At 46.1% G+C, this 19,289-nt stretch overlaps 1 long non-coding RNA gene across 1 annotated transcript; it reads right to left on the minus strand.

Moving 5' to 3' along the window:
* Positions 1-13,347: 13,347 nt before the first annotated feature.
* LOC135057911 (uncharacterized) lies at positions 13,348-18,574 on the minus strand. Its single transcript, XR_010244454.1, has 3 exons — positions 18,476-18,574; positions 17,231-17,349; positions 13,348-16,347 (listed from the first exon to the last, which is right to left on the minus strand). It is a non-coding gene; the product is annotated as an uncharacterized LOC135057911 (long non-coding RNA).
* Between the last annotated feature and the right edge of the window lie 715 nt (positions 18,575-19,289).

Below are 19,289 nucleotides of genomic sequence, written 5' to 3' on the forward strand. Positions count from 1 at the left end.
TTTAACCATAGGCTGAGAGAATACAGATTACCTGAGTACTGGGAGAATGCAGGCCAGCTACTCAGTTCTTTAACCATAGACTGAGAGAATACAGATTACATGAGTACTGGGAGAATGCAGGCCAGCTACTCAGTTCTTTAACCATAGGCTGAGAGAATACAGATTACCTGAGTACTGGGAGAATGCAGGCCAGCTACTCAGTTCTTTAACCATAGGCTGAGAGAATACAGATTACCTGAGTACTGGGAGAATGCAGGCCAGCTACTCAGTTCTTTAACCATAGGCTGAGAGAATACAGATTACCTGAGTACTGGGAGAATGCAGGCCAGCTACTCCGTTCTTTAACCATAGGCTGAGAGAATACAGGTTACCTGAGTGCTGGGAGAATGCAGGCCAGCTACTCAGTTCCTTAACAACAAGCTGAGGGAATACAGGTTACCTGAGTGCTGGGAGAATGCAGGCCAGCTACTCAGTTCTTTAACCATAGGCTGAGAGAATACAGATTACCTGAGTACTGGGAGAATGCAGGCCAGCTACTCAGTTCTTTAACCATAGACTGAGAGAATACAGATTACCTGAGTACTGGGAGAATGCAGGCCAGCTACTCAGTTCTTTAACCATAGGCTGAGAGAATACAGATTACCTGAGTACTGGGAGAATGCAGGCCAGCTACTCAGTTCTTTAACCATAGGCTGAGAGAATACAGATTACCTGAGTACTGGGAGAATGCAGGCCAGCTACTCAGTTCTTTAACCATAGGCCGAGAGAATACAGATTACCTGAGTACTGGGAGAATGCAGGCCAGCTACTCCGTTCTTTAACCATAGGCTGAGAGAATACAGATTACCTGAGTACTGGGAGAATGCAGGCCAGCTACTCAGTTCTTTAACCATAGGCTGAGAGAATACAGATTACCTGAGTACTGGGAGAATGCAGGCCAGCTACTCAGTTCTTTAACCATAGGCTGAGAGAATACAGATTACCTGAGTACTGGGAGAATGCAGGCCAGCTACTCAGTTCTTTAACCATAGGCTGAGAGAATACAGATTACCTGAGTACTGGGAGAATGCAGGCCAGCTACTCAGTTCTTTAACAACAAGCTGAGGGAATACAGGTTACCTGAGTACTGGGAGAATGCAGGCCAGCTACTCAGTTCTTTAACAACAAGCTGAGGGAATACAGGTTACCTGAGTACTGGGAGAATGCAGGCCAGCTACTCAGTTCTTAAACAACAGGCTGAGGGAATACAGGTTACCTGAGTACTGGAAGAATGCCGGTCAGCTGCTCAGTAGTCCATTAACAATGAGCTGAGATATTGCAGCCTCAAAGATAGACTTGATGAACTGGCACAGGAGTGCTTGTGAACAGAGGATAAATAGCAGCTTCCCAGGTGCAAACCACAGCTGCACATAACTAGATAATCAATGCTGCCAGGTCACAGAGTGGGAACTGCTAGACAGACCAGGAGGCAGAGAGTGACACCTAGAGGCAGAAAGGATATATGGCACGGATCATGACAGTACCCCCCTCCTCAAGGGCGGATTCCAGACGCTCCACAAATTATTTCTTCTTCTTTCTCCTCTTTGTGGATTTCCCAGTAGGAACAGTAGACTGAAGCTGAAGAAAACCAACAGGTAAGCTGATTGCTGGAGTCTCTAAGTTAGCAACAGGATTCTTGGATGAACCAAGATAGATAGGAACCTTAGATGACCCCGGCTGGGCAGGAACCTCAATTGGGACTGAAGACTGGTAACACCATGAGTTGAATTTCTTAATTACCACTTCACTGAAGGCCACAAGATTGAGAAGAACTGGGTCATTGGTTTCAATTAGTGGACTAACCCATGCCAAGGCTTCTCCTCTGAAGGTCAGGAATAAAAATTTAACTATGTTGGATGGAGTAATTCCGAGGGAAGGATCTGTCTCCATCATGGAAAGATATCGATTAACTAGTGCGAAGTATTGCGTTAAATCTCCATCAAAGTAATCCAAAGATAAAGCGTTGGATGAATTCTGTGAAGTGGAAGCTTGATTTTCTGGAAACGCTGGAGATGGATCATCAGGACACTGAGGAGGGGACAGACTTTCAGGAGACTGGTCAGAAATATATGATGATCCTAACCGGACTTTGACTAGAGACTTGGATGGCACTTTTTGGATTTGGTCCTTCCTGGAAGTCCTGGGGGACTGGGCTGTACCCAAATCGTGAGCCAACAAATTAGTAGTAGGATTAGAACCCAGGACTACAGCAGTGCCTATGTGCCTAGATATACGGCCTGTGTTGTGAAAAGCAAGGGTGCTAGATTCCTCTTCTGAGATTGGCATAATGCTCAGAGCCCCCTCCTGGGGCTGGACTAAGGCAGACGCCCCCACTTCACGGGGCTGGACTAAAGCAGACGCCCCCACTTCACGGGGCTGGGCTGAGGAAAGAGCCACCTCTTCACGGGGCTGGGCTGAGGAAAGAGTCCCCTCTTCACGGGGCTGGGCTGAGGCAAGAGCCCCCTCTTCACGGGGCTGGGCTGAGGCAAGAGCCCCCTCTTCACGGGGCTGGGCTGAGGCAAGAGCCCCCTCTTCACGGGGCTGGGCTGAGGCAAGAGCCCCCTCTTCACGGGGCTGGGCTGCGCTCTGAAGACTCTCTGGCTGGGCAGCGCTCTGAAGACTCTCTGGCTGGGCAGCGCTCTGAAGACTCTCTGGCTGGGCAGCGCTCTGAAGACTCTCTGGCTGGGCAGCGCTCTGAAGACTCTCTGGCTGGGCAGCGCTCTGAAGACTCTCTGGCTGGGCAGCGCTCTGAAGACTCTCTGGCTGGGCAGCGCTCTGAAGACTCTCTGGCTGGGTAGCGCTCTGAAGACTCTCTGGCTGGGCAGCGCTCTGAAGACTCTCTGGCTGGGCAGCGCTCTGAAGACTCTCTGGCTGGGCAGCGCTCTGTAGACTCTCTGGCTGGGCAGCGCTCTGAAGACTCTCTGGCTGGGCAGCGCTCTGTAGACTCTCTGGCTGGGCAGCGCTCTGAAGACTCTCTGGCTGGGCAGCGCTCTGTAGACTCTGGCTGGGCAGCACTCTGTAGACTCTCTGGCTGGGCAGCACTCTGTAGACTCTCTGGCTGGGCAGCGCTCTGTAGACTCTCTGGCTGGGCAGCGCTCTGTAGACTCTCTGGCTTGGCAGCACTCTGTAGACTCCCTGGGGCTGGACCCTCGGTACCCCTTCCTGGGGCTGGACCCTCGGAACCCCTTCCTGGGGCTGGAACCTCGGAACCCCCTCCTGGGGCTGGACACTCTGAAGAACCCCCTCCTGGGGCTGGACACTCTGAAGAACCCCCTCCTGGGGCTGGACACTCTGAAGAACCCCCTCCTGGGGCTGGACACTCTGAAGAACCCCCTCCTGGGGCTGGACACTCTGAAGAACCCCCTCCTGGGGCTGGACACTCTGAAGAACCCCCTCCTGGGGCGACAGGCTTGGAAACTCCTCCTGAGGCAACAGACTCAAAAACTTTAGGTGGAAGACCAGTTTTGTGACAGATGGTATTTAAAGATTGGAGATGCACTCTGCCCCCATTTCTTGGTTTTCGAATGGGACAAGTTAGAATAAAATGTCCTTGACCCCCACAATACAGGCAAAGTTTATTGTTTCTACGATACTGGCGAGGCTAGGTCGAAGGAAACTTTGGAACCCGCCTCTTGTCTGTGGAGGAGAGGTGCCCCTAGCATGCCTAGTCCATGGGTCAGAAGAAAACCCCTTTTCTCTATCGTCCTAGTGGATGCTGGGGTTCCTGAAAGGACCATGGGGGGAATAGCGGCTCCGCAGGAGACAGGGCACAAAAAGTAAAGCTTTAGGATCAGGTGGTGTGCACTGGCTCCTCCCCCTATGACCCTCCTCCAAGCCTCAGTTAGATTTTTGTGCCCGGCCGAGAAGGGTGCAATCTAGGTGGCTCTCCTAAAGAGCTGCTTAGAAAAGTTTAGCTTAGGTTTTTTATTTTACAGTGAGTCCTGCTGGCAACAGGATCACTGCAACGAGGGACTTAGGGGAGAAGAAGTGAACTCACCTGCGTGCAGGATGGATTGGCTTCTTTGGCTACTGGACATTAGCTCCAGAGGGACGATCACAGGTACAGCCTGGATGGTCACCGGAGCCTCGCCGCCGGCCCCCTTGCAGATGCTGAAACAAGAAGAAGGTCCAGAATCGGCGGCATGAAGACTCCTCAGTCTTCTTAAGGTAGCGCACAGCACTGCAGCTGTGCGCCATTTCCTCTCAGCACACTTCACACGGCAGTCACTGAGGGTGCAGGGCGCTGGAAGGGGGGCGCCCTGGGAGGCAATGAAAACCTATTTTTGGCTAAAAATACCTCACATATAGCCTCCGGGGGCTATATGGAGATATTTAACCCCTGCCAGAATCCGTTAAGAGCGGGAGACGAGGCCGCCGAAAAAGGGGCGGGGCCTATCTCCTCAGCACACAGCGCCATTTTCCCTCACAGAAAGGCTGGAGGGAAGGCTCCCAGGCTCTCCCCTGCACTGCACTACAGAAACAGGGTTAAAACAGAGAGGGGGGGCACTAATTTGGCGTTAGAAATATATAAAAAAGATGCTATAAGGGAAAACACTTATATAAGGTTGTCCCTATATAATTATAGCGTTTTTGGTGTGTGCTGGCAAACTCTCCCTCTGTCTCTCCAAAGGGCTAGTAGGTCCTGTCCTCTATCAGAGCATTCCCTGTGTGTGTGCTGTGTGTCGGTACGTGTGTGTCGACATGTATGAGGACGATGTTGGTGAGGAGGCGGAGCAATTGCCTGTAATGGTGATGTCACTCTCTAGGGAGTCGACACCGGAATGGATGGCTTATTTAGGGAAATACGTGATAATGTCAACACGCGGCAAGGTCGGTTGACGACATGAGACGGCCGACAAACAATTAGTACCGGTCCAGACGTCTCAAAAACACCGTCAGGGGTTTTAAAACGCCCGTTTACTTTAGTCGGTCGACACAGACACAGACAGGGACACTGAATCCAGTGTCGACGGTAAATAAACAAACGTATTCCTTATTAGGGCCACACGTTAAGGGCAATGAAGGAGGTGTTACATATTTCTGATACTACAAGTACCACAAAAGAGGGTATTATGTGGGATGTGAAAAAACTACCGTAGTTTTTCCTGAATCAGATAAATTAAATGAAGTGTGTGATGATGCGTGGGTTCCCCCCGATAGAAAATATGGGCCAGAAGTTAGGGCGCGTTGGGAAACACCCCTTAGGGTGGATAAGGCGCTCACACGCTTATCAGAACAAGTGGCGGTACCGTCTATAGATAGGGCCGTCCTCAAGGAGCCAGCTGACAGGAGGCTGGAAAATATCATAAAAAGTATATACACACATACTGGTGTTATACTGCGACCAGCGATCGCCTCAGCCTGGATGTGCAGAGCTGGGGTGGCTTGGTCGGATTCCCTGACTAAAAATATTGATACCCTTGACAGGGACAGTATTTTATTGACTATAGAGCATTTAAAGGATGCATTTCTATATATGCGAGATGCACAGAGGGATATTTGCACTCTGGCATCAAGAGTAAGTGCGATGTCCATATCTGCCAGAAGATGTTTATGGACACGACAGTGGTCAGGTGATGCAGATTCCAAACGGCACAAAGGTGTATTGCCGTATAAAGGAAGAGGAGTTATTTGGGGTCGGTCCATCGGACCTGGTGGCCACGGCAACTGCTGGAAAATCCACCGTTTTTTACCCTAAGTCACATCTCTGCAGAAAAAGACACCGTCTTTTCAGCTTCAGTCCTTTCGTCCCTATAAGAGTCATATCTGCCCAGGGATAGAGGAAAGGGAAGAAGACTGCAGCAGGCAGCCCATTCCCAGGAACAGAAGCGTTCCACCGCTTCTGACAAGCTCTCAGCATGACGCTGAGACCGTACAGGACCCCTGGATCCTACAAGTAGTATCCCAGGGGTACAGATTGGAATGTCGAGACGTTTCCCCTGTGCAGGCTCCTGAAGTCTGCTTTACCAAGGTCTCCTTCCGACAAGGAGGCAGTATGGGAAACAATTCACGAGCTGTATTCCCAGCAGGTGATAATTAAATTACCCCTCCTACAACAAGAAAAGGGGTATTATTCCACACTATATTGTGGTACTGAAGCCAGAAGGCTAGGTGAGACCTATTCTAAATCTAAAAAAATTTGAACACTTACAAAGGTTCAAATCAAGATGGAGTCACTCAGAGCAGTGATAACGAACCGGGAAGAAGGGGACTATATGGTGTCCCAAGACATCAGGGATGCTTACCTCCATGTCCCAAATTTGCCCTTATCACTAAGGGTACCTCAGGTTCGTGGTACAGAACTGTCACTATCAGTTTCAGACGCTGCCGTTTGGATTGTCCACGGCACCCCGGGTCTTTACCAAGGTAATGGCCGAAATGATGGTTCTTCTTCGAAGAAAAGGCGTCTTAATTATCCCTTACTTGGACGATCTCCTGATAAGGGCAAAGTCCAGGGAACAGTTGGAGGTCGGAGTAGCACTATCTCGGATACTGTTACAACAGCAGGGGTGGATTCTAAATATTCCAAAATCGCAGCTGATCCCGACAACAAGTCTCCTGTGCTTAGGGATGATTCTGGACACAGTCCAGAAAAAGGTGTTTCTCCCGGAAGAGAAAGCCAGGGAGTTATCCGAGCTAGTCAGGAACCTCCTAAAATCAGTGCATCATTGCACAAGGGCCATGGTAAAAAAAATGGTGATTTCCTTCGAAGCAATTCCAGTCGGCAGATTTCATGCAAGAACTTTTCAGTGGGATCTGCTGGACAAATGGTCCGGATCGCATCTTCAGATGCATCAGCGGATAACCCTATATCCAAGGACAAGGGTGTCTCTCCTGTGGTGGTTACAGAGTGCTCATCTTCTAGAGGGCCGCAGATTCGGCATTCAGTTTTGGATGTTGGTGACCACGGAGGCCAGCCCGAGAGGCTGGGGAGCAGTCACACAAGGAAAAAATTTCCAGGGAGTGTGATCAAGTCTGGAGACTTTTCTCCACATAAATATAGCTAAGGGTAAATTTATAATGCTCTAAGCTTAGCAAGACCTCTGCTTCAAGGTCAGCCGGTATTGATCCAGTGGGATAAAACATCACGGCAGTCGCCCACGTAAATAGACAGGGCGGCACAAGAAGCAGGAGGGCAGTGGCAAAAACTGCAAGGACTTTTCGCTGGGCGGAAAATCATGTGATAGCACTGTCAGCAGTGTTTCATTCCGGGAATGGAAACTGGGAAGCAGACTTCCTCAGTAGGCACGACCTCCACCCGGCAGAGTGGGAACTTCATGGGGAAGTTTTCCACATGATTGTAAACCGTTGGGAATTACCAAAGGTGGACATGATGGCGTCCCGTCTGAACAAAAAACGGGACAGGTATTGCGCCAGGTTAAGAGACCCTCAGGCAATAGCTGTGGACGTTCTGGTAACACCGTGGGTGTACCAGTCGGTGTATGTGTTCCATCCTCTGCTTTTCATACCTAAGGTACTGAGAATTATAAGACGTAGAGGAGTAAGAACTATACTCATGGCTCCGGATTGGCCAAGAAGGACTTGGTACCCGGAACTTCAAGAGATGCTCACAGAGGACTTATGGCCTCTGCCGCTAAGAAGGGACTTGTTTCAGCAAGTACCATGTCTGTTCCAAGACTTACCGCAGCTGCGTTTGACGGCATGGAGGTGGAACGCCGGATCCTAAGGGAAAAGGCATTCAGGAAGAGGTCATTCCTACCCTGGTCAAAGCCAGAAAGGAGGTGACCGCACAACATTATCACCACATGTGGCGAAAATATGTTGCGTGGTGTGAGGCCAGGAAGGCCCCACGAAGAAATGTCAACTCGGTCGATTCCTGCATTTCCTGCAAACAGGAGTGTCTATGGGCCTCAAATTGGGGTCCATTAAGGTTCAAATTTCGGCCCTGTCGATTTTTCTTCCAGAAAGAATTGGCTTCAGTTCCTGAAGTCCAGAAGTTTGTCAAGGGAGTATTGCATATACAACCCCCTTTTGTGCCTCCAGTGGCACTGTGGGATCTCAACGTAGTTCTGGGATTCCTCAAAACACATTGGTTTAAAACCAGTCAAATCTGTGGATTTGAAGCATCTCACATGAAAAGTGAACATGCTCTTGGACCTGGCCTGGACCAGGCGAGTGTCAAATTGGTGGTTTTTTTCTCAAAAAAGCCCATATCTGTTTGTCCATTCGGACAGGGCAGAGCTGCGGACTCGTCCCCAGTTCTCTCCCTAAGGTGGTGTCAGTGTTTCACCTGAACCAGCTTATTGTGGTGTCTTGCGCCTACTAGGGACTTGGAGGACTCCAAGTTGCTAGATGTGGTCAGGGCCCTGAAAATATAGGTTCCAGGACGGCTGGAGTCAGGAAAACTGACTTGCTGTTATCCTGTATGCACCCAACAAACTGGGTGCTCTTGCTTCTAAGCAGACTTTTGCTAGTTGGATGTGTAATACAATTCAGCTTGCACATTCTGTGGCAGGCCTGCCACAGCCAAAATATGTAAATGCCCATTCCACAAGGAAGGTGGGCTCATCTTGGGCGGCTGCCCGAGGGGTCTCGGCTTTACAACTTTGCCGAGCGGCTATTTAGTCAGGGGCAAACACGTTTGTAAAATCCTACAAATTTGATAACCTGGCTAAGGAGGACCTGGAGTTCTCTCATTCGGTGCTGCAGAGTCATCCGCACTCTCCCGCCCGTTTGGGAGCTTTGGTATAATCCCCATGGTCCTTTCAGGAACCCCAGCATCCACTAGGACGATAGAGAAAATAAGAATTTACTTACCGATAATTCTATTTCTCGGAGTCCGTAGTGGATGCTGGGCGCCCATCCCAAGTGCGGATTATCTGCAATACTTGTACATAGTTACAAAAATCGGGTTATTATTGTTGTGAGCCATCTTTCAGAGGCTCCGCTGTTATCATACTGTTAACTGGGTTCAGATCACAGGTTGTACAGTGTGATTGGTGTGGCTGGTATGAGTCTTACCCGGGATTCATAAATCCTTCCTTATTGTGTACGCTCGTCCGGGCACAGTATCCTAACTGAGGCTTGGAGGAGGGTCATAGGGGGAGGAGCCAGTGCACACCACCTGATCCTAAAGCTTTACTTTTTGTGCCCTGTCTCCTGCGGAGCCGCTATTCCCCCCATGGTCCTTTCAGGAACCCCAGCATCCACTACGGACTCCGAGAAATAGAATTATCGGTAAGTAAATTCTTATTTTCTGGAGCTATTTTACTGGGGTCCACCAGTCTCCCCAGGAATTCAGGTAGAATGCATAAAATACTGGATACTAAAGTCTGCAGCTGGTCTAACTTTCCCTTTAAAATCCCCAGTTGTAAGAAATCCAAAGAAGGTGATGTCCTGGGAGCTGAGGGGTTAACGAGCTGTGAGAAAACTCCCTCAGGCAGACTGCAATTATCTCCCCTGCTGTTTGTTTTGGGCCAGTTCATACTGTCAGAATCCGTTTGGATCTCCCATTGTGAGAACATGTTAGCAGGGACTGATGTTCACGGAATAATAGCAAGTTTATTAAGCACTGTACTACTTTAAACAATAAATATAAACCAGGAGTAACTAGAGAACTCAAAAAGAAAGGGAAAAATGAGGGGACATAGGATACCAGGAGACTGTGAATACACGGGATGCCAGGATTGCACTGTGGTAGCTGGATCACAGAATAGCAACAAACTGAGGGAATACAGGTTACCTGAGTACTGGGAGAATGCAGGCCAGCTACTCAGTTCCTTAACCATAGGCTGAGAGAATACAGGTTACCCGAGTGCTGGGAGAATGCAGGCCAGCTACTCAGTTCTTTAACCATAGGCTGAGAGAATACAGATTACCTGAGTACTGGGAGAATGCAGGCCAGCTACTCAGTTCTTTAACCATAGGCTGAGAGAATACATGTTACCTGAGTGCTGGGAGAATGCAGGCCAGCTACTCAGTTCTTTAACAACAAGCTGAGGGAATACAGGTTACCTGAGTGCTGGGAGAATGCAGGCCAGCTACTCAGTTCTTTAACCAAAGACTGAGAGAATACAGATTACCTGAGTACTGGGAGAATGCAGGCCAGCTACTCAGTTCTTTAACCAAAGACTGAGAGAATACAGATTACCTGAGTACTGGGAGAATGCAGGCCAGCTACTCAGTTCTTTAACCATAGGCTGAGAGAATACAGATTACCTGAGTACTGGGAGAATGCAGGCCAGCTACTCAGTTCTTTAACCATAGGCTGAGAGAATACAGATTACCTGAGTACTGGGAGAATGCAGGCCAGCTACTCCGTTCTTTAACCACAGGCTGAGAGAATACAGATTACCTGAGTACTGGGAGAATGCAGGCCAGCTACTCAGTTCTTTAACCATGGGCTGAGAGAATACAGGTTACCTGAGTACTGGGAGAATGCAGGCCAGCTACTCAGTTCTTTAACAACAAGCTGAGGGAATACAGGTTACCTGAGTACTGGGAGAATGCAGGCCAGCTACTCAGTTCTTTAACAACAAGCTGAGGGAATACAGGTTACCTGAGTACTGGGAGAATGCAGGCCAGCTACTCAGTTCTTAAACAACAGGCTGAGGGAATACAGGTTACCTGAGTACTGGAAGAATGCCGGTCAGCTGCTCAGTAGTCCATTAACAATGAGCTGAGATATTGCAGCCTCAAAGATAGACTTGATGAACTGGCACAGGAGTGCTTGTGAACAGAGGATAAATAGCAGCTTCCCAGGTGCAAACCACAGCTGCACATAACTAGATAATCAATGCTGCCAGGTCACAGAGTGGGAACTGCTAGACAGACCAGGAGGCAGAGAGTGACACCTAGAGGCAGAAAGGATATATGGCACGGATCATGAAACCCAGAAGGTAGCAAAAGGAGTGTCAGTATAATCCCTGTATAAGCGTTTATTGATGGCACACCAACTTCTATAAACATCTGCAAATAATATAGTCGAGTTAATGGGTGCAGGGATCAATGATTTGGGAGAGTGCAATAATGCGTTAGAGGAAAAAGGGAAGAAAATTGCTTCTTCTAGTGCAGTATTGGTAATTACGGAGGTTTGCCCCAACCAGTCTGAAATATAACGAAAATGAGTTTCTTGGGTGAAAGTGGTAACATCTGGCACAGCAAAGCCTCCCTGCGCCTTTGGAAGAATCAATTTAGAAAAAGCAATGCTTGGCTTCTTACCTTGCCACATAAATTTAGTAAATTGAGCATTCAGGGCTTTGGTATCCTGTTTTGAACGACAAAGGGGGAGCATTTGTAGTATATACGAAAGTTTGGGGAATAACACACTTTTTATGACAGCAATTCTACCAGACAATGAAAGGGGCAAATGTGTCGAATGGGTGATTAATTTTGCAATTGAAGCCAGTACTGGCCCTCATTCCGAGTTGTTCGCTTGCAAGCTGCTTTTAGCAGCTTTGCACACGCTAAGCCGCCGCCGCCTACTGGGAGTGAATCTTAGCATAGTAAAATTGCGAACGAAAGATTAGCAGAATTGCGAATTGACACTTCTTAGCAGTTTCTGAGTAGCTCCAGACTTACTCGGCAACTGCGATCAGTTCAGTCAGTTTCGTTCCTGGTTTGACGTCACAAACACTCCCAGCGTTCGCCCAGACACTCCCCCGTTTCTCCAGCCACTCCCGCGTTTTTCCCAGAAACGGCAGCGTTTTTACACACACACCCATAAAACAGCCAGTTTCCGCCCAGAAACACCCACTTCCTGTCAATCACATTACGATCACCAGAACGAAGAAAAAACCTCGTAATGCCGTGAGTAAAATTCCTAACTGCATAGCAAATTTACTTGGCGCAGTCGCAGTGCGAACATTGCGCATGCGCAATTAGCGGAAAATCGCTGCGATGCGAAGAAAATTACCGAGCGAACAACTCAGAATGACCACCATTGCTGGGAAGTTGACCGAATAAAGTGAGCTTAAAGCAGTTGGAATAAGAATCCCAAGATATTTAAGAGGGGTGTGACAAATAGCAAACCTGGCTAAGGTGGGGTGTGATGAAAAATAATTAGCTTCCGTCATTATAGGCAAAAGCCTTGATTTTGAATAATTTACCCTGAAACCTGAAAACGCACTGAAATTGTCTATAGTGGATATAATAGCAGTAAGCAACTGTAAAGGCTGAGATATAAATAACAACATATCATCTGCAAAGAGGCTCATCTTTACCTCTACGTCTTTAATTTTAACACCAGTAAACAGGGAATTTGAACGGAGGGCCACTGCCAGTGGTTCTAACGCCATAGCGAAGAGAAGGGGGGAGAGAGGGCAACCTTGTCTCGTGCCCTGTAAAATAGAGAAAGGGTGGGAAAGGTAGCAATTACTTAAAATTTGTGTAGAGGAGCCCTTATATAGCCTTTGCAGTGTCAGAATGAATTCATTGGGGGTGCCAAATCTGCGCAAACAGTTAAACAAGTGCTCCCATGCTACCAGATCGAAGGCTTTTTCTGCATCGATTGATAAAATTGCACTGGGACTTTTTTGGTTAGAGGATTCTAGCCATTGCATAACCGTGAGGACTTTTCTAACATTCCCTACAGAGTGACGACCCATAATAAACCCTGTTTGATCTTCGTGTATGATAGTTGGAAGAATGAATTAAAGTCTATCGGCTAAAATTTTGTTATATAGTTTATAATCTGTGTTCAGGAGGGAGATTGGACGATAGGAGCCGAGTAAGAGAGGGTCGCGTCCAGGTTTATGTAAGAGTTTCAGCAGGGCAGAATTAAAGTATAGGGGGGGGTCAGATCCTGATATAAGCGAATTGAAAAAGGCTAGAAGGGTATCTTCTATTTTAGGGCCTAAAATCTTATAAAAGTCATTAGAGAGTCCATCTGGGCCTAGAGCTTTATTAGTTTTAGGTTGTTTAATAGCACGTCTTATTTCATCAATAGATATGGGCTGCATTAGGGATGAGGCTTGATCTGGGGTCATATGAGGGAGAGCCACTTTGTCCCAAAAGGCAATTCCATCCTCAACACTAGTTTCCGATGAGGCATATAACTCAGAGTAAAAGGCATGTAATATATTGGAGATTCCCTTGCCAGAAGAAGTGGTCTTACCATTCTTATCTTTAAGAGCTTTAATTGTACTAGAGGTGAGTTGGCCCCTAAGTAGGTTAGATAAAAGCTTTCCCGACCTGTTTCCATGTCTATGAAATTTACAGGCAGAGTTAAAGGTATATTTGGACTCTGCTTGGGATAACATATTATCAAAAGCTGTCTACTGGGACAAATATTCCATTTTATTGGCTGAGGTAGGTGTAGTCTTAAATAACTGGTAAGAAGCAGTCAGATTGGTTTGTAATTCTACGTAAGAGGAACGAAACATTTTGTCTTTATGTGCGCAATAAGAAATAATCTCTCCTCTAAGCACAGGTTTAAAGGCTTGCCAAAAAAGTGTGGGGGAAGAAGATGCAATATCAGCATTGTTAAATTAATAATTTACCCAGATGGTTTCCAAGGCAGCTCTAAACTTTAAGGAGTGAGATAAGTGTGAGGGGAAACACCATTGTTTGTATGGGCCCTTATCGGTGACCAAAGCAATTTTAATCCAACACAGAGCATGATAGGACACACAGATAGGTTCGATATTAGAATCCAGGAAACGTGTAAATAAATGCTCAGACATAAAAATAAAATCTATCCTGGAAAGAGTACCATAAGCTGCAGACAGACAAGTGAAATCACGCTCCAGGGGGTGGGAAGCTCTCCACACATCTACCAGATGAAGCTGCTGGAGAATGTAAGGTATGACTAGTTTCGGGACCCGGCGTCTGTTGCGTATAGGGGAGGAAATGTCCATCTGTGGAGATGACACTATGTTAAAATCCCCCCCTAAGAGGATAGGGACAGTACCATATGCGTACAATTTGGACACAATTTTAACAAAAAAATCCCTAGAATATACATTCGGGGCATAAACATTACATAATATATATCTAGATTGATCAATTGACACATTGGCTATTATATAGCGACCCTGAGGGTCGATTGACGAGAAGTGTACAATGGTTGCTAATGACGCCTTCACTATGACAGCTACACCTCTAGCTTTAGAGGTGAACGGGGCAGACAAAAGAACTTTCCAGTGTAGTGTGTTTAGCTTCAACATTTCAGGGGGTAGTAGGTGGGTTTCCTGTAAGTATGCTATATCTATTTACGTTCTGTTCAGGTATATCAATATCTTCTTCCTCTTAGCCGGGGAATGGAAGCCCCCTACATTGAGAGAGCCTAATGTTAGACTAGCCATACAGGTGATAATATAAGAGTAAGCAAGCAAAGCAGAATCTCAAACCACTTATTGAAAATTTCCACATGATAATAAAAGAAGAGATATAACAAAATTGGAGTTGCGAAAGGGAAGAGGGGGGAGGGGAGGAACAACTGGGGAAACAAACATAGAGAATATACCCCGGTAAGGAAGTACACTCCTATGTTACGCACACAGGCGAGATGAACTTCCGGGTTCAGATCTTCCCGCGTCATACTAACACGCGGGCAAGTTGTATCGAACATGGAACAAAACAGGGTAGGTGGTCCCAGCCTCCATTGAAAAAACATAATTATTCATCAATGAGTATATATGAGGGCAGGGCACAGAGCCAATATAAATCAAGAAGCAAAGTAGCAACTAAATGAAATATAAAGGGATCACATAAGCAAACATTGCCATATGAAACAGGTGAACCCCTATATCTTAAAGCATTATTGATATAATACTGTATATGGCCAAATATGATAATAGTAACACATATGAGTAACATCTAAAAAGTAGTCAGAAAAAACGAAATAAAGAGCAATTGCAGCAGTACAAATATGTATAACTCTAAACATGAAGAGTAATTAGGTCATGAATGAGGTCTAAGCCGGTGAAAGAAGACAACCTGGCAATAATAGCGAGGACAGTAGGAAAAAAAGATTAAAAAAAAGAAAAAATATTGTTAGCAAGGAGACCGCAAGGTGTCCACAAATTGCCGTTCAAAGCTGTAAGTTTGTATACACAGAGATCACGGTCAGACTGAATGCGGGTATATCTTCAAGGTTAGATAAGGCCAAAGAATCACAGACATACAGGTCTCGTTAAAGATCAGCTGGATCCACAGAGGGGCTGCCATCTGTCTGAGCAATTTCACGCAGGTATCCCTCTGCATCACCTACAGTAGAGAAATCTTTAAAAGCATTGCCCTCAAAGAGACGGAGACGTGCTGGAAACAACAAGGCAAATTTCCTTTTATCTTTCACCAACTTGGTACAAAGAGGTGCAAAGTCCTTCCTTCCTCTCATCACTTCAGAAGAATAGTCTTGAAAAATAAACAGTCGGGACCCCAACCACTTAAGATCCCTGTTCTGCCGTGACGCTGCCCAGATTGCTTCCTTGTGGACAAAGCTGAGAGTTTTGAAAATGACTACACGGGGTCTGCTATCTGGACCCGACCGTGGGGGACCCAAGCGGTGAGCTCGTTCTATAACCAATCCCGTACATTCTTCACCAATATCCAGTAAATCAGGCAGGGTAGATTGTAAAAAAGTAAACAGCTCAGGGCCTTTGAGCGATTCAGGCAATCCCACTACACGTAGATTGCATCGTCGCGACCTTTCAAGGGCGTCGACCTTTGTAAGTACTTGGTAGTGGGATATCTGTAACTGATCATATTGTGTTTTGAGCTCAGTGACCTCTTGGAAAGTTTCTCCAATACGCTGATCATTATTTACCACTGTTTTAGAAAGTTGCTTCATTTGCGACTTCATATCACGTATGGCTTGTTGCAGTTTGGCTGAATGTGTATCCATAATCGGCCCCATAGCCACTTGTACTGCTTTCACTACATCTGAGTATGTGACAGGGTTATCAGAAGCAGGTGCAGGGGTGGCTGGGGTAAGTTGTGAGGGGTGCGGGGTGTGCTGAGAGTGTTTATTAGTGCCAGCAGCATGTGCTCCCACCTGAGTTTAAGACGCGGCGGCCATCTTGGAATCCGGCTGCCGGCGTTCAGACTTAGATTTTTGCACTTTGGGGGGCATAGATGCGGACAAATACTTGTCCATGTGGTGCCCCACACTCTCCCCTTTGGCCAACTGCAAAACCGCCGCGTTCCACGGCGGAATGGAGGCTCTGTGCGGCCCGTGTTCAGAGGTGCAGGAGAGCTATGGAGGTCAGCGTCTCCTCATGCAGGCACCGGAACCAGAAGTCAAATAAAATGTATTTAATAGCAGGAGCTTCTCCACAATAGGAAGAGTGTAGATGTTCCGGCTCCTGCCAGCTTAGCACAAGTATTGGCGCTCCCGAGCTGATATAACTAAGATATTAAAAGAAAACAAGGATGGAACATTAAGATGGAAAACTATAGTAACATAGGCATCTAATACATCTCACTATTTACTGCTCTAAACCTAAGATACATAATATTCCTAATACAAATAATGCCAACACTCAGTTATAAAAGCAGAGGAAATATGTCTTACAGTACAGATGTGTCCCCGCTCGTCTATACTGCGGCATGCGACACAGGCGTGGGAGCGTGTGTACCTACTGTAAGGATCGCGGGTGCGCTCACAGTGCACCCGCAGGCATACTAAATGCGGCAAACGTGCTGCGATTAGACGCTGCCACAGGTAAGATGAACGGGGAAATCTGTGTATATGTGTCAAGACGTTAACCTTAAAGTGGAATTTTTTTTTAAGGCAAAACCAGGTTGTTTTTACCTTAAAACACATTGCTGTTTTAAGGTTAGCAGCTATACAACATCAAAAGCATGCTGGTTCCATCAAATCAGAACCTATTACATATAATCATATATCCCTATGTCTCTCTCATATGTCTTTATACAATAGTTGAATTTGTTGCTAATATCTTTTTCTATAGCAAACTTTTAAATGTTTGTGTCTTCTGCATTGGTAAATATTAGCCTATGTAATGTCTTTATAGACCCAAACTAATGTTGATCTTTCACACATAGAGGTGTATTCAATAAGTGTCGGAAGCTGCCATCTTGTCGGAAAGACGGCAGCTTCTGACAGATTTAGGTTGGAAGGGGTTCCGACCTATTCAATGCCGGGTCATTTTTTCTGACAAGTCGTGAATTCCTGACTTATCGGAAAACACATGGATTGTCGGATTAGCCGCAGATCCATGTGTTCCTCCAACTATCTGTAACTACAACATCTGTGTATAAATAATACCTGGGTAGCGCACAGTCGGCTTTCCTTTGGCCCCTGAGGTGGATGAGGCTGCTGCCTGATAATACAAGAGAGAGATATCTCGGATCCCTTGGTACGGCTCAGGTACATATTGGTATTTCCTATGGAATATAGATAATTAGGAAGTGTAAAATGACTACTACTGACAACACATTCCTCTTCTAGGATAGACAAGACTAGAACTTACACTGAGGCCGGTTTGTATGCGTCTCCCTGAGATTTACTAATTCACAAATGAATATATATGTATGAGTTGCAGCCTGGGCTTCATAATGTCTGATGGGCTTGGTGAGAAGAAGTTTGATATACTGTATATCTGCTTTGTGTTTCCAGTTTTGGAGTTTGAGATTAAACTTTCATTGATTTATATTCATTGTGGATTTTATCCTCCTAATACATGTGTTACTATGTGTTACAGAGCGTCACTATGAAGTTAAAAATCCTTAAATATATCTTTTCGTTCTATTGCAAACTAAACCTTATGAATGATGGTTTGTGTGGGTGATAACGCAGAAGCCCTAGGAAAATGAAGTTTGTGTGAATGTATGTGTGTGGGGTGGTCTTCAGTTTGCTGGCTGTTGGGATCCCGGCGCACAGTATACTGGCGCCGGAATCCCGACACCCGGCATACCGACACCTTTTCTCTCTCTTGGGGGTCCACGACCCCCTGGAGGGAGAATAGATAGCATGGCGCGTGTAGCACACCACCGTGCCCGCTTTTGGTATACTGGCGGTCGGGATTCCAGCGCCAGTATGCTGGCCTCTGGGAGCCCGGCCGCCGGCACACCATACTACACCCATATGTGTGTGTGTGTGTGTATGTACAGTACCATATTTATTTTTGAATAACTATGTATGGTAAGACTATGAAGGCACAACCCCTATTATACATTACAGTATAAGAAACCTGTTTCTCCTGCATCAAGAACTTATACAAACGATTATACGATCACGTTAAAGACCTTACTTAATAAACTCTTGATAACTTAATCAGCCAATAAGAATTTTAAGTACATCCATTTGTGTAACTTTAAGAAATCTATGAAAGTGAATGTTACGTTATTTGACTATAGTTACATGGGAAATGAAAGGTGATCTTTCACACAACTGTAACACATTTCCATTTGTCACAACATCTAAATGCTTGTAATATCACATGTCTCTATTACATGTCTATAACATGTAATATAGTCTATTTCTAACTACATCTGTGTATAAATAAGATACCCGAGTTGAGTCCAGTGGGCTTTGGTGTCTGAGGTGGGTGAGGCCCAGCAAGCATTGGGAAAGGAAATGGTTTGGATCCCTGAGACACATCCGAAGCATGATGTCATTTCCTGTGGGATATAGATAAAAATAATTAGCAAACGTGTAAAATTAATACTATTGAACCCATCTATTTACCCAGCCAAAAATGGTCTCAGGAGACCAGTAGTCTGAAATTAGGATCTTATTGGAAGATCAGAACTGGTAGATTATGAAGAATGAATATATAAGACATGCTGGTTTTATTAAATCCAGAACATTTCTAAAATGTAACTTTTGAGATTTAAAACAATAATTTCTGTACCTACGGAAAAACTATCCCAGGTGTCACAGACATCACCCAGTGTCCATCTGTATCAGTGTCCTAACCTGTCAGTTGTGGCTGGTGTAACAACGTCATGAAGCCGACTCTCTCCCCATCTATCCTGGGAACACATCCCTCTTCTAGGACTAACATGTCTACAGCTCACACTGAGGCCTGTGTGTGTCCCTGAGAGTTACATGTACTTTCCCCACCAATAGCTAGCAATGTTATTACACTCCCTTGTGTATAAAGTGTGATCCACACCTATTAGATGGTAAACTCATTTGGTCATCTTCACTCTCTGTAATGTGTCCTTCTACATGTACCAGCTAATGGCACAGCATGGATTCCGTATTCAGGAGGAGATGTAAGAAGAGGTGGTAAGTGTCACCAGCGCTATTGATACTTACAACGAACCTCGGAATGTATGAAAGCAGATAACGTAAAGAACAATCACTTTTCCCTGTGGTA

This window comes from Pseudophryne corroboree, chromosome 3 (assembly GCF_028390025.1).
Source record: "Pseudophryne corroboree isolate aPseCor3 chromosome 3, aPseCor3.hap2, whole genome shotgun sequence".
NCBI classification, from domain to species: domain Eukaryota; kingdom Metazoa; phylum Chordata; class Amphibia; order Anura; family Myobatrachidae; genus Pseudophryne; species Pseudophryne corroboree.